General features: G+C 36.8%; 1 long non-coding RNA gene and 3 other non-coding genes across 4 annotated transcripts; all 4 read left to right on the forward strand.

Moving 5' to 3' along the window:
• Positions 1-1,546: 1,546 nt before the first annotated feature.
• LOC144083603 (uncharacterized) lies at positions 1,547-12,874 on the forward strand. The gene is made up of 4 exons (XR_013303585.1): positions 1,547-1,626; positions 1,696-1,754; positions 11,214-11,307; positions 12,368-12,874. It is a non-coding gene; the product is annotated as an uncharacterized LOC144083603 (long non-coding RNA).
• On the forward strand, positions 9,845-9,918 carry trnai-aau (transfer RNA isoleucine (anticodon AAU)). The gene has a single exon. It is a non-coding gene; the product is annotated as a tRNA-Ile (tRNA).
• On the forward strand, positions 10,188-10,261 carry trnai-aau (transfer RNA isoleucine (anticodon AAU)). Its single transcript has one exon. It is a non-coding gene; the product is annotated as a tRNA-Ile (tRNA).
• Positions 10,533-10,606, forward strand: trnai-aau (transfer RNA isoleucine (anticodon AAU)). Its single transcript has one exon. It is a non-coding gene; the product is annotated as a tRNA-Ile (tRNA).
• Positions 12,875-16,724: the final 3,850 nt, after the last annotated feature.

The raw sequence follows: 16,724 nt of genomic DNA on the forward strand, positions 1-16,724 counted from the left end.
TACTTTCTTTCTTGACCTTCTCATTTACCTCTGTTGATTAAATTGACTTTCATTGAAACCCCCAGTCACTTTAAAATTATACAATTACAATTTTAAATTTGTGGTTTCCAAAATATTTTTTTTTAACTTATTAAAAAGCTCCAGCGCCCCCGTTGTGAGGATAACCACTACAGAAAATGAATGTTTGAATAATCAAACCAAACTTGTGTTCACTTTATCATGGACTAAATTTTCATATCACTCAACAAATCCACATCACTCCTCTTGTCCACATGCTTGCTACTCAATTATGCATGTGCGCATCAATAAATCCGTAGACACAATTAAGCTGCCTGCATTCCATAATTTATGAGTCATTGTTGAAAGGGTTTCACCTGTCATCATGTTTTGGTAGAGTAAACGGCAGCACATATAAAACTGGTATGTGAAAGGAAAAAGAAAAATACACTAAACAGAAGAAAAAAAATCTCCTGCAGTGTGCATAGCCAGCTATTGGGCTACCGGAATACTACCTGCTGATTGCACGAAGTTACTAATCGAAGGTAGAGAAACAATGAGGACAATCCATACACAAGTACCACAGTGAGATGACTTTTGGTAATTTTAAATGAATGCAAAATAGATTAAACAATTAAATATTAATTCGGCAATAATATTATAAGAAAAGAGTTAGGTCTAGAAGACGATATTGCCTAGAAAAAAATAATTTCAGATTTTTTCAGCTAAAAATCGGATATTTTTCCCACTCTACTTTCCACATACGGCCTTTTTGAATCTATGTATAGAAATAGGCAAAGTGGCCACTTAAGTGATTGTTCTTGATCTTAGAATTAAATACCAATGGGGTCAAATCATATGCTGAAACTAGTGAGAATGAAAAATATATGAATTCATTATGGTTTATATATATATATATATATATATATATATATATATATATATATATATATATGTGTGTGTATATGTATATGTATATATATATATATATATTTATATACACACAGAGATTCATTATAAACTTAGTGAAGATGGATATGTTGCATGGCTGAAGTGTATCACCTCAGTGATTGTAATTCTTGCTTTTAGAAGTAAATTCAAAAGAATAATTCAAAGGCTTTGAAAACTCATACATGATTCAAAAATGGTATTCTTTTCATAGCATTTATTTTTTTCTGAAAGTATTTGAACTTCAGAAACACAATACATTCACGTTCTTGAAGTTTACTCTCTACTTTGAAGAGGACTGGAATCCTAAACCGTGTTTGTTGGGATGCATTAGTCATTCTCAAGCTTCAAGACCATTTTTTCAGTTATAAATATTCATTATACTTCAGGTAGACTGACAAGCCCTTGAATAGAATGTAGAGTAATTGCATAATGTCTTATTTGCACATGTGTTTGCAATCGAACACAAATTAAACAGATGACAAACATTTCTCTGAGCACACTTCAATTTCACTCTTATCCATAAAAGAGTTCAAAATAACATGAAATGACTTGAGATCTTCTTTAAATAGGGTCACACATGCCCTCAGTTGGGTGCAGGACTTCCTGGATCCGCCCAACAAGATGAGATCCTTTCACCAATCCGGTGTCTTACAAGTGCAATCATTTGATTGCAGTCAGGTGCTGCTTATTTTAACAGAAACTTTGTTTGTTAAAGTGTCTTTACTGAATTGGTTCAAACAAAACCAGGACTTGCAGTGGCCATTGAAAGAGCGGTTTGGAGACTCCTAATCTGTTATCAAGTCAAGGTAAAATTCTGTTTTTGACCTCTTTAATCTTTGACCTCATTACCCCAATATTTACTCACCTCTTACATTTCATATTACACACATCCTTTTTGAACAAACAGCTCCTTTATATGCTTGCAAGGTATATTGAATACAAAACTACAGACAAGTGGACAGAGGAAAAAAAACTACTGTATTATATATCCTATGCATTCCAGGAGGTGAAACCTACTGTGTAAGGGTAATTACTTGCTCATTTATGCCCTGCAAATTGTGATAGGCTGCTCTAAGCCAAAAATAACAGTGCATTTTTGTTTTGTTCCAGTCTTTTCTGTGTTAATACTGCAAAGTAAAGCCCTAGCATTTCCATGTGATTGTTCAGTGTACAGCACGTGCCTTTCAAATATTGATAATGTTTTACTTCCCTGCCTCATCTGCTGCTGCTGCAAAGAAAACTTTAGTCAAGTCTTTCTTTATTCACTTTGTTAGGTAATAGAAAAAAAACCATATTTTAGTTTTTCAGAATTTTACATGGGTATTATTATACAGTGGTGTAGAATTTTCTGTCCAGCAGGAATGCTACATAGCTGCTTGAATATGTATAATATTAGAGCAACTACTGTAAAAGTCTTGGATCCTACTCTAAAAATTTCTAATGTTAAATAAAACTATTAATATTACTATGACTCATTCTGTAATAATTTTATTAAAATAAATGTTACCCACTCACTTTGCAATCAAAATGCAAAGGAAACTTGTATGCAACTCAATGATGACAACAACCACATTGTGCAGGTGAATCAGAATCACATTTTTTTTGCAGTTCATTATCTAGTTCTGAATGCCTGACTTGGACTACACAATTTCAGCCTAACTCATTATGGTCAGATGTCATGCTATGCTCTTCGTAGCAGTACGTAATGATCAGTCAGGCTCTGGTCTAGTAATGTGACAACTCATCCATTCCCAGAGACACTCCGACATCATGATACAATTTGCTAAAATATGACAATGCACTCGTCAGGGAAGACTCGCACTCACAAAAATGTGTTGTCTGTGGTAGGCATAACACAGTCTATGAACTATGGACCTTACTCTAATTCATCCAACCTTTTTTGTTTTGTTTTCGTGCATAGATGTCAAAATTGATTAATAATTTGTTTGTGTTCAACCTTTCTGTCTGCCCTTTTGAAATGTTGGCTAATCTGTATGCCAGTTGCACAGCTCTGTGTTTCATCCCTTTAATTTTTCTTTGTTTATGTTGAAAACTAATTAACAATATAAAAAATGAATAAGTCTGATAAATGAAAAATAAAGCTAAATAATAATAAAAAATACCCCATTAAAACTGTAATAATAAAGGAATAAAATAATTTTTACCTTTTTAGAAAAGGTCATAATAACACCAATTCCAGTCTGTTCAGCTAGGAAGCAACATTGATTAGAAATCAATTTCACCTACATTTATGTAAACCTAACAATGGGTGGAAATAGTGGGAGGTATTCAAGCATCCCAAAAAAACTTGGTCAGAAAAAAAACAGGATCACACACAAGAATAATCAAGACCATGGGTGTTAAAGCTGGAAAGAGGACTGCCAAAGTGCTTTGAAGTCGCAACGCAACTGTCAGACACACGAGGTTAAAAAGAAGAGGGATAATCAAGGGCTGATTTTTACAGAATTTGGGTTTTTTTGTGCGGTGCCTGCAGTGATGCGGCCTCCGTATCAGTACCATTGTGGTTAAGCCGATTGCCTGTGATTACTTGTACAATTACATAATTTTCCCAAAATACGCAAGGCATAGTCGTCAAACTGGGTGAAAGCACAACTCGTGATCACTTTGATAACAAAGCCCATTTTTCTCTTTAATCGCACCTGGAATATCTTTCTTGATACCCATGATGAAAAACTAAGAATACAGTTGCAGCAAACTAAATTTGAAAAACTCAACACCATGTATCAGAACTGAGTAATGTAGGTTGATGGATTATCATGGAGATGCAGCTCCCTCCTAGCCAATGGGAGGCTTGCAAATTCAAAAATAAAATACTGGATGCCACAAGTATATTTATGTTTCTGGGATGTTCGAATTTATGAAACTTTCCATTTTGTAACTACAATTTCTTTTGGCTCCACAGACAAAAATTTCCCATTGAAGTGTCTCATAACTTGAATATTTTGTGTGTTGACGTTCGTAAGTAGAGGTAACGCTGTACTAATATTCTGGCTTCACAGGTCTAGAGGTTTATTTCTCCTTCAGGCAAAAAACTCAAATACATTTTATCTGTCCTTGAAAGCAATTCACTCAGAAATTTAAAAAAAAATAAAAGTCTTGTAGAGGTCATCTGCTTTTTCAGTGCACAATAGCTGATGTTGATTGATGAATAATAGTAAGATAGAAATATTTTTTGGGTTCACTGATATAAGATTGAAAGGCAACAATAGATAAAAAATAAATGAAAAGAAGGGATTCTGGCACTTCAATAACTCTGGTGCATGATGGAGCTTTTAGAATAATTTACCACCAACTACTAAAGAGAGTTTTGTTGAAGTGAAAGCAGTCAGTGAGTACTACACAAAGAACATTGCTGTCTTTGCTATTTAGGATTTTGTCCTTGAGGTTATTTACCTTTTCATTAGGTTTCAACTGGATTTGTGCATAGGTATGTTATTTTGGGTCAAAAGTATTTTTCTCAAATGCAGTCTCGCAATAAACGGAGAAGTGTGGAGTAATTATAACTTATCCTTATACTTGAGCAGAACAATGTGTCTTGAATTGAATGAGAAAAGATTATACCTTTTGCTTGAAATTAATTATGTAGTAATTCATTCTGTGGGTGCTGGAGCCTGGAGCCCTGAATTGGTGGCCAGCTAAGACGGACAACGGCTCATTCTCATAACTAGGAGCAGTTCAGAGTGTTCAACGAGCCTTCCAAATATGTTTTTAGAATGTGGGAGGAAACCAGAGTACCTGGATACAACCCACTCAAGAAAACATGTAAACTCCGCACAGGAAGATCTGAAACTGGGATTCAACCGTTGATCTAAGATCGGCCTTAAAAAATAAAAATTAAACAAGATGGCCCAAACAATTAATTACATTATGCCAATGTGCTTCTGTTTGGTGGGACAAAAGAAAAGTTTGTGTATTTGAAATAAACAAACGGAGCATGATGGAGAAGTGATTAGCATGTCTGCTGCACAGTTCATGCATGGGTTTTCTGCGGATATTCTGGTCTCCTCTCACATCCCAAAAACATGCAAGATTGGCTGAAACACCAAAATTTCGTGTGAGTGTGTGTGCGCGTGTGTATGAATGGTTGTTTGTCTCCCTGTGCCTTGCAACTAGCTGGAAATCAATTCAAGGTGCACCCTGCCTACTGCCCTCGGTTAGCCAGGATAGGCTCCAGCACCCCAAGAACCTCATTAGGATAAGCTGGTCGGAAGATGAATAAATTCAAGACAAATGGAAATATTTCACAAAATAAATAGTGCTTCTTTAATTCCAAATTACTCTAAACAAGTGCTTGATGTTTTCTTTTCCTACCTTTTTTTCATTTGGTGTGTTTGTTTTCAGTGTGTTGTTTACCAATCTGTGGCTGCAGACAATTGAATGTCATACTGGCTTTACATTAATTTTTCACTTCCCTGAGTAAACAAGCAAGTGGGGCACTTTCTTCTAATAAGAATATATTCCTCTGCTTTGTCCCATCTGCTGAATATAAAATTAGGAAAAATATTAATTAAACAGAACGCTCGGTTTGTTTGTCTAGAAAAATATGTCTCTCACTAATAACATTGGTCAATTAATGGTATCATAGCTGTAGATTATGCTGCAAAGCCATACCACATCAATAATAGAAATTTAGAACTGTTAAAACCCGTAACTTATCTCATAGTATATTGCTTTGAAAAATACAATCATGGCTTTATCTTTTCAGACTCCCAGATGTCCTACAATACCAAATCATAATTTATATTATACACTGTGTATCGTTCCCTTATTCTGTCCATGTAGTACTTTGAATGTATTTTAATAGAATTAAACAAGAATAATAAGTAGACTGCACTACACTGTGCAGAAAGTGGATTTCATATTAGTTATTTGAGTCACAAGATAATTCAAATATTTGGTTCACTCATACCTCTCGGACAAGGATTTGGATGTAGAACTTGCCTTTGTTGTGAGAGAAATGTTGAATGCTTGTTCATACAAAGACAGTGGCTTTTTTAGTTAAAAAAAAGCTAGTATTGTAGATGGTGAAATGTCAAAGTGGGATGTTTTTGTAGCACACCATCATGCATAAAATATAGGGGTTACAAGTCAGCACTTTAATTAAAGATTTTATTATTGCCAAGGCCAAATATGCCTTAGAAGGCAGAGGAAGCTTTCAATCGGGAGCATTTGCTGATTGAGGGAGTTTTTCACTGGTGTTGCTCTATTAAAAGTGGTTCTGGCACCACATTACATTTCCCATCTCCTGATGCATTAATATTTAAGCTCATTCCCTCAACGACAAGGCACACAAACAGACAAAAGAAGAAAGCCTAGACCTCTATGTCTAGAAGACATCTGGGTTTGTGTTATGCTGCACCACATGGAGTCATACATTTGTTAGATGGGTATATTTATTTACAAAAATACTGAACCCATTCAGACATCTTTCTGTGTACACACTATGTATATTGCCATTTTTGCATATGTGGAAAAATCCTAAATGTGATAAATAGTAGAGTGGTTAGATAATTTATGATGGCAACTGGCAGTGTAATTGGTGTGCCTGGAAGAAATTCCTGAGATGCCTTTTGCCATTTTTCCACTTTAGGAACACAGTCAGAACAATTTCATTCAGACAATACAAATGTTTATCAATTAGTTAGTGGATTCATGACATTTCAGATACCCCACTCCCTATTCCACTGGTGTCAAAATGGTGGCCCGGGGGCCAAATTTGGCCTGCCACATAATTTTGTGCGGCCCGAGAAAGTAAATCATGAGTGCTGACTGTCGGTTTTATGATCAAATTCAAATGAAGTTTATAGTTGTTAATAGTTAATATATGTTATTATTCAGGTAAATGTTTGCATTTACAGAGATCTTTAGTTTCCACTGTAGTGCACTCACTTTGACCAACACTCACTATGATGTTACGCTTTCTTCAAAAAGTGTGTTTATGTAACACAAAACTACTCTTGGTCTGACTATTTTGAAGGTAATTCTCAGTGTGCCTGGCACAGCACAGTCCACCTACACTGATTTTCTTTCTCTGGTCTCCTGTTGAACGCAGCGGACCTGGGTTTTGCTTGTTGTCCTCTGGAAAATACACCCCCCTTGCCATCGTGTTAGCACACATCAATATGTCACTCTTGCACTCATCCTTCCATTTTGTCTTCTGTTTTTCCTTCTGGCTTCTTTCTTTCAGAAGGAGCGTGTTTTTGGCCTTTGTTGTCTTCAAGTGTTGCCAACTGTTTTCTCCCTCTTCAGGCTGTTTGCGATCAATTCTCCACATCCACCCCCAGTGTCCCTTGTGCTCTTGTCTTTCTCTCAGTCATTGGATCCCCAGTCTAATTCAACCACCATAAATCTTTCTATTTTTTTAAACAAAAAACCCCATATAATTTGAAAGAAAACCTCACATTTCTCCTGTCATTCAAACTGTTTGCACTGATAATTATCTTTGAATAGGCTCCATATCATCAGTGACATTGAAGAGGGAAAGCTGTACTAAAATTTGACAGATAGTTTATCATAAGTAAGTTTGTGAAAAATGATTTCAATAGAACATTTGATCAGATGTAGAGTAAAATAGTAATTTAGGAAAGAGCAAAATAAAGTCAACCACTTTCATATGCTGTCAGAGTAGTGGCAACATAAAGATTGGCTAAACAGAAAAACCCACATCTCTTTTTCATGTGTTTGTTTTTACATTTATTTTTCCCTTTAACGGCAGGGTTTCCAATTTATTTTCTTTCCTGTCAGCATGGTTTCTGTCAGACTTTCAAACAAGATTTCAGCAACATGTACAGTACTGTTTCAGTGACGGGACTGCTTGCCACACATCTGTCTTGATTGCAGACGCTAAAAAGTTAGTCACGCTGTGACTTGTTCCGTGAGAGATAAAGTGAAGATCAACTTACGTGGCTTTGGGGGCAATCAGAATTTCAGTAAATGTACGATGTTTATCTGATCTTGGCCTCTGGTGAAAAGAGCACCACCCAGTGCACTCATCAAAACAAGTAAAAATCTAAATGATCTGGTAACCAAATTAAAAATTAGAATTGTGCTAATGTTGAAGAGTTCTGTCATTCAATCAATTTATCAAGGCTGCGTATGCAAAAAACGGGCTATCAAATATGGGTATGCAACCTACTGCATAAAGTATGACCTCAATTAATTAACGTCATTCATTATATATATATATATATATAACATGTATATATATACACATTTTTGACATGAAAGTAGATGCTAACAAAATACCTCATCATTCTATTTAAAATTAACTCTTAGTTGGTATTAATTTTGCGCACTTTTTTTTTTTACCTGATGAAAAATTGACATGGCATAACGTTCATCTATTCATCTAATCTGCAAATAAGCAAAAATTTCAAGCTTCTCTGAAATATTCTAGTCTCCGTCATGTAGTATATCATTTCCTCTATTAATCCTTTGTTGCTGTTGTTTTTTCTCATCCAATTATCTCAATCTTTTCTATCTTTCAGTCTTTTGATCCTTTATCTCCCTCTTTTATCTCATTATTGTCCACTTCTGCTTTCTATTTTGGGGCCTGTAGCATAATCTAAGTGTGAGTGTTCATTTGTATGACCCAATTTTTCATGCATCTGTATACTTGAAAATGCAAGTGTGCTGTTTGAATACTCACAACTAGTGTTTGACCTTGTGCAACCATCCATATCAGAGCCTCTCTTTATTTTCCCAAATGGCAATATGAGTGTTTGTTTGTGTGAACATGTCTTTGGGGAGGGACAAAAAAGAGTGAATAAAGAAGTGTGTACTTTTTAGTGTATAAATGCAAGTTGTAACTGCACATGTGGGCATTTGGATTTTTTTTTTGCATGGATTGTGTGACACTGCCAGCAAGATTACTATAGTGGTGTCTACTCAATTTAGCAGGTTTGGGAGAAGTGGTCATAGAGCGTTTCATGAGCCGTCACCTGCATACACAAGAACTTGACAATACACAAAAAAATAAAAACTTCCTAATGTAAAAATACAGTATATTTATATATGATGGTCGTTGACTATATTATAAAAACATTTTGTGTATTGTAACCATGTGGGATCTTTTTTTTAATTACATGTGCATGAAATTCTTTCATTTTAAAAATGGAACTAACTAAAATATGATTGCCACATGGTGGTGTAGTGATTCACTTGCCTGACTTCGGTCCCACTGGTGCGGTATGATTGTGAGTGCGAATGGTCATTTATCCGACTGGCGACCAGTCGAGTGTAGTCTGCCTTTTGCCCGAAGTCAGCTGGGAGAGATTTCAGTGAAACAAGATCCTCTAGTTGTTTAGACATTAAGACTGCCAAAGTACATCTGAGTTTCTCCAGAATGTCTGAACTACTCTAAGAGCTTCTAATCTCAGTTTTTCATTTAAATGCATTTCTGATTAAATTTCAATTCCAAGAGGAACATTTCTCATGTTGATTTTCGTGCTGTCCAATTGTGAAACTCAACAAAGAACTCAACACCTATTGTTCCATGATGATTGCATGTCTTGTTGAGGTTTTCAGGCATGCTGTGTAAATAGAAGTTTAAGAGGAGGCCTATTCGTTCAGGTGGTCAGAGCAAGGTGCTAATAATGCCAAGGTCACAGGATCAAACCCTGTACAGGTCAGCTCTATTAGTTGCTTAGACATTCAGACTGTGAAGGACATCTGAGGTTTTAAAGAATGTACAGCAACATTGAGAGATTCTAATCTCAGTTTTTCTGATTAAATTTTAATGGGAGGAAGATTTTTCATGTTGATTTCTGTGCTGTCCAGTTGCGGAACTCAACACCCACCTATACTGACAGCAATGCTCGTTGAGATTTTCAGGCATCATATTCATCTATTTGCTGTAACAATACAAACACAAAAAGGTCGGTTAGCTCAGTTGGTCAGAGCATGGTGCTAATAATGCCAAGGGCACAGGTTCAACCCCTGTACAGGCTACTTCCTGTAGGTTCTTAGACAATCAGAGTATAATTGCAGACTGCCAAGCACATGTGAGGTGCTCCATAATGTGCTAGTGAGTCTTAGAGTTTCTTGACTGAGTTCTTCATTCAATTTCATGAGGAAGATCTCTTATGTGGACTTTTGTGCTGTCCAAATGTGAAACCAACCAAGAACCCAACACCTATTGTTGCATGATGATGGCATTTCTTGTTGAGATTTTCAGGCATAATATTAGTCTATTTGCTATATTAATGTAAAGCATTAAAGGCCTGTTAGCTCAGTTGGTCAGAGTGTGGTGCTAATAATGCCAAGGTCACAGGTTCAACCCCTGTACAGACCACTTCATATATGTTCATAGACTTTCAGAGTGTAAGTTCAGACTGCAAAGCACATCTGAGGTTCTACAGAATGTCCTTGTGGGTCTCAGAGTTTCTAATCTCAGATCTTCATCCAAATGCATTTCTGATTCAATTTCAAGGGGAAGATTCCTCATGTTAATTTTCATGTTGTCCAATTGCAAAATTCAACAATGTTTGATGACGATGGCTTTTCTTGTTGAGATTTTCAAGTTTCATATCTGTCTATTTGCTGGATTAATGTAAGTCAGAAGTGGCCTGTTAGATCAGTTGGTCAGAGCATGGTGCTAATAACGCCAAGGTCCCAGGTTCGACCCCTGTACAGGCCAGCCCCTGTAGTTGCTTAGACATTCAGACTGCTACCACATCTGTTTTTTTTTTTACATTATGTACGACTCGTACGGTGTTTGTAAGGTTTTTGGTGGGTTTGTAAGGGGAATCATAATCATTTATAAGGGCAGTTATCGGCAGAGGTTGACAGGTATGATAGTGTTTATAAATTGTCCTCTATCTTTACATCTCTATGAAATAAGTCCTGAAATTTTTCATGGTAATACTCATCATTTGTCAGAAAAAGGAGACAGTTATTCCTGCTGCCATGATTGAGACTTCATGCTGTATTTTAAATTTGTCAAGCTAATCAAGCAAATCAGTTGATAAGCTTCTGCCTTTTTCACTTCTCTTTCAGCAAATCATTTAGGCTGCAATGATATTGTCATGTTGATTTATTCATGGCATAAGCAATGCGTGTGATGTGTATGATTCAATGAGAGGCTCCCTATGTTAATGTGGGCATACTTGATACCGTGCGTTTTTAAAAATTACAGTATAATCTACTGAATATATTGTGCTAAAGAAGTCATTTGAAATAGGGAAACCTGACCGAACATCTCATGTTTACACAAAATGAAAATTACCAATTTTATATATTTACAGAAAAAAAGAAGTTGGTTGTCAACATCTAGATCTGTTAATACCCAGTATTACCAGCATGAAGAAAGAATTCACCCTGAAATTGATGACCTTTCTGGTAAGATTGACCATTGCAATTTACTTTATTTGAAACAAGTTTTTTTCAAAGCATCATGCTGAACTTTCTCAATTCTCATGCATTGAACATGTTTCTAACATATGCCAGGTCATACTCACAACCTATGCCACAAATTGCATTTCACTCACTCTAAAACACTTCACTCAACCTCACAATTCAACTGCCACATTCTGAAGAGGCCACAGTTCTAAATTTGCATTTGTTTTGTTAATATTCACTGTACAAGCGCAATGACAAGAGAGGGTTTTAACCTGCATCCTGGGCATGATTAGCAGCAAATGCTGGCTCTTTGGGTGCAAGAGATGCCATAATCATGGAATAATATTTAATTAGTTCTGAAATTAATTTATTTAATGATTGCCCTGCACATAATTGAGGATGAAACTTAAAGTGACAGCTCTAGCTCATTAATTAACTACCAGAGTCCAAAGATCCTAGGATCTCGAGATCCAATTGTACTTTTATTCTGATAATTATCAGCGTACATGCTGCAGCACTACTAGAGTTACTGTATACTATGGTTGATCCAATGACCTTGGCATTAGCAGCATCACCAATAATGTGTTTTTGGAATCATTGATAAGATCTGATCATGTGATGAATCCGTGCCCTGAAAATGAAAGGATTGCAATGAATGACAATAATCGCAGGCAAGTATTAAAGACAAAACAACGAAAAGATATTTGACAGTAGCTCAACCGTACCAAAAGTAAAAGATGCCTGATTCAAGATTAGCCAGAACACATTGCCAAATTTTAAGTGGCTCTCAAGACATGGCATTCCTGCATGACCTTTCTCCCTTAGACAGTTAAATGAATAAAAAAAAGGTATGACCACTTGAATATGAATCACGAGATTCCTCTACAATAGATGGATAATGATAATGAAGTAGTGGTACAGTCATATAAGTTATAATTCATGTGTGCGTTGACTGTGATGTCTCATTCGTCAATTTTGGTGAACATATTGGAGCTATATTTGAAAGAGAATGAGTTATCTTAAGACACTGCAAATGAGAAATCTTGTTTTGCTATGTGAGTGTGTGTTTGAGGACTCCATTCAGACTACATCCAATAGATAAACACACCTGGAACCAGGAGCTACAAAATTGGAGCTGCTCACTTTTGAGACGCTTCACAGAAGCAAGGTTAAGACCTAAGTGAACTTTTGAAAACTATTAAATAAAAAACCGAGAAAGGGATTCAGCTGGAGGCAAACGTCAACCTTTCACTCAAACAAAACAACGCTAGAGAACATGTATTTGACTGATGGGAATAGCAGCCAGGTGGAGTTGAAAGACCCCACCCGACAGAAACCTCCACAGAAAGGCCTCAGGGGAGCTCCAGAAACTTGAACAACTTCAGTAATGATGGGTGAAATGTTTCATTTTTTTCTGCACATCTCACTTTGCAAGCATTTTCTCTCAATTTCTCACTTTTCAGAGCAGGTATTGTCTCCCGGTCTGCTCTTCCTCTTTGTTGTCACATGTCACCTTTCACATTCCCCCTCTCTTTGATAGTGCCCCCTAAAGCCTCACGTGGTCTTCATTGCATGATTTATATAGCTGTCTTGCTACAGACTTAATGATCCAAAGCTGTAGGTCAAAGATGTGCTGGATTCAAACTTACCTCAAAGCAAGAAAGTATTTGAGTTAATAGTTTGCCTCTATTATTAGAGAAATGGCATACAGCCATACTTTATCGTAGAGATTTTACGAAAAATGTGATTTGTGACGAACAAAGGCATGTAATTACCGCAACATTGGCTTAAGAACAGCAGTAGGCAGAAAGTGTGGGTGCTCTATATATATATCCTTCCGCTTGCGTGTTCATTTTTGTCTCTCTCAAGCACCATCAACTAGGTTTTTATTTTATGGGGGGTGTCTAACTTGTCTGAAAATTTATTTAAAATGCATTCTCAAATCTTGCTTGTGGGGGTGCCATGTTTAGGCAAAGTTTGAGAGCGTCTAGTTCCTTTGGTGTTGCCAGTAGACGTTTGAGGTACTTTGATGAGATGTGGCATGCCAATATGCAAATGGTTAACACTTTATTTCACCTTTAAATCAATGTCAGTGACTTAAATGAATAATTGTACACATAGATTAAAAATGAAGTTTTGCAAATAAAGGCTACACTGCGGGATACAGTAATTGACTTCGGGGTCAATTAGGTGCGAATGAGCCCACATTTTATGTAATAAAAGTTGGTCAGTAATGTGGGTTCCATTGTTGTTCATTAAAAACAGTGTTTCCATATCATCTAAGCTTCTAATCATCATCTAATACAGTAAACTTGGAGACTCTCGAAATTAAAGCACTAGCCTATGTGAGTTGCCCTTGTATCTCCTGACTAAAACACCTCTCCTACTCTCTCATTCATAATTATGACCAATAGTACACATAAATAGTTTCCAATGTTTCAGACAGAAGCTGCTTGGCGGGTGAGTGGTGACCGCGTTGGCCTCACAGTTCAGGGGTCGAGGGTTTAATCCTAGGTCGGCCCTCATAGTTTGGAGTTTGCATGTTCTCTCTAAATTAGCTTGTGTGGGGTTTACTCCAGGTACTCCGGGTTCCTCCCACATCTAAAAAACATGGAGAGTAGGCTGGCTGAACACTGTAACTCAGCGATGCCCAACTCTGGTCCTAGAGGGCCCCTAAGCAGTCTGTTTCCCATATCTTCCTGCTCTACCACATTTGAAACAAATGATCACCGCACCAGTGAGCTGATGATTGATTCAGATGTTTTGGTGGAGGGTTACGCGGAAAACAGACTGGATAGGGACCCCTGAGGACCGGAGTTGGGCACCTCTGCTCTAAATTGCCCCAAGGTATGAATTGGAGCATAAATGATTGTCCGTCTCCTCGTGCCCTGCAATTGGCCTCCGATTCACGGTGTCCCCCGCCTGGTGCCCGTAGTTTGATGGAATAGGTTCCAGCACCATCTACGACCCTTGTGAATAAGCGGTTCAGAAAATGAATGAATGGTTCCGACAGTATCATCACTTTATATCAATACTTTTTGTCCCACATTTTCTTAATTGCCATGTTAAAGGTCTAGTAGTGTGGAGTCAAATGCAATAGGAAGAAAGAACTTAGTCAAGGAAAACTTTTAAATCTCTATAAAATAATAAACAGACCAGAAAATAGCAGATTGCGATTAAAGAGGACCTATCAAGTCAAACATGATTGGTCTGTCACACTGACTGACTGCATTCACTCATGAAAGATAAGAGAGATGGAAATGAATTCCCTTGCTCTTCCTCCTTATTCTACTGTGAATGAAAGTTTACTCTCACATATCCAATACTTATTTCCAAGAATTTTGAATAGAGTATTCATTCAGAATAACACGGCTGCTGAATGTGGGGACCCCAACATGTTTGCTGTGCTTCTTGCTAATGGATTCTTCCTTATCAGCTTGCCTTTTAGTTGGCCTATTTGGCACTCTTTGTTATATTTATCAGTAACACAGTATATTATGTTAACAGCTTGACACCCACTTTTATCAGCCAGCATTTGTTGGGACTGTTAGTATGGTTGAATATGTCACCCTGGCATGAACCACAGGCACGGCAATTCTTCGTCTTTCACTCCCAAATTCTGGAGCAATTCTCTGATAAATATCACCTGATCTTGAACGACAATTTTTGGTCTTGAAATAATGGGTGGCCACCGGTTTCAGTAACTCATAGATATTTGAGATTTGAAATTGCCTGCAATGATGAGTAGCTTCATTTTCGAGAGAAGGAGATAAAGATAGTCTGCACTTTGCAAGCTATGTTCCAGGCAAACTTAACAGTGTATAGTGATGGGCTCATTTTGGTTCGTAGACATCACCTGGGTCAGGTTGTGAAATGTGTGTAATCTATCCCAAAACAAGCAAAAACGTACAACTCTGTCTATTCTGGGGGACTCAATGATGGTGTCGTAATATACTCACTTAACTTCGGGGGAGGCTATGTGGGATGGCTTTCCACTCATTGAAGCTGTAATGTGAATGCAAATAGTTGACCATCTCTATGAGTAGCTTCATATTATGGGAGACCATTTCAGGTTGGAGTCTCCCTCTGCGGTCGTACAAGTGATTAGATTTGTGTAATTGTACATTTATGTACAAATACAAGGAATTTCACTCTTATATGTACATTTAAAAAACTCCATGAGCATGACACTCATCAGGATAATTAGCTTTAAATGAATGATTTTTGGCATCAGGGGTTAAATTAAATCTGCTCTAATAGGCCAGCATGAGGCATATTAAGTTTTGTGTTGTTAAGTTTTCAAGTTATTATTATGGTATGATCTTAGTGTGAAATTAACCAACCAATGTACTGCGTGGACTTATCGGTTTTCATAGTTTGTGTGATTGTTATGATCTTTCAGGCCACTCAATATTTGGCTGCATTGTATATTCGTATTGGGCTGTTTTCACAATCTGCTTTCTATTTTTGCTTACCTTTCCACTTTTTCCTTGTCACTATTTTTAAACAACCCTCTGCACAGACATTGTTCAATTGTAAAGTTAAATCTCTGTAGGCTTGTTTAGTTTTTGTCTTGATTCTTTTCTTTTCCCTTAAGAGTCCTCCTGCATCATCCTGCACAATATTTGAGACTCAGTAAAAGACTTAATATTCCCAGTCTCATATATTTAGAATCGGCCTCCCGGACTTCTCTTATCTCCAGATAAAATCATTGCATGTGAACATTAAATTCCAGCTGCATAATTTTTAAATATATATTTTAAATTAATGTATTGCAGTAATGATAAGGTTCACATCCTTGGGGCGCATAAGAGCTTATTTTCTGCATGGATGAGATGAAATCACTTTTCTTTTCTCTCAGTTAAAAATTTGCTAATGAATTTGTGTAAAGAAGAAGAAATGTTGTACTTATAGAGCACTTCTAGGATTCCATTCGTAAACATGAAGTTATCTGAACTGTATACTACTGTAGTTGAATAAACTTTTGCATATTTTAAGTGCTCTGGGCTGTAGGGAAGCCCTATCTGCGTCAACCAATAAACTGCCGATGACACAGCATGTCTTAAAAAAGTGGACCAGCCAACTTCCCAAAAAGTCAATCATGAATTTACATATCATAATTTGCATGGAAACGCTCCAGCCAACTATGGGCGCCAGGGACAGCCTGAATCGGTGGCCAGCCAATCATATTTTGATTTTGGATTTTTAGTAATATTCACATAATCTTGAAAATGTGTAATGTCAGTTAGAGCCTCGCACACTTGAATAGACATTTATTTTAAACATTAGGCGAAGGTTCTAAATGTAAAAACAATATGACAGTTATTTTCGGCAAAAGCCAATTTACATAAAGCACTTAGTAGCATACAGAAACATCTCTTGTTAGAGGTGCTGTCTGGCTCACAGGGAAGAAAAAA

This window comes from Stigmatopora argus, chromosome 10 (assembly GCF_051989625.1).
Source record: "Stigmatopora argus isolate UIUO_Sarg chromosome 10, RoL_Sarg_1.0, whole genome shotgun sequence".
NCBI lineage: Eukaryota > Metazoa > Chordata > Actinopteri > Syngnathiformes > Syngnathidae > Stigmatopora > Stigmatopora argus.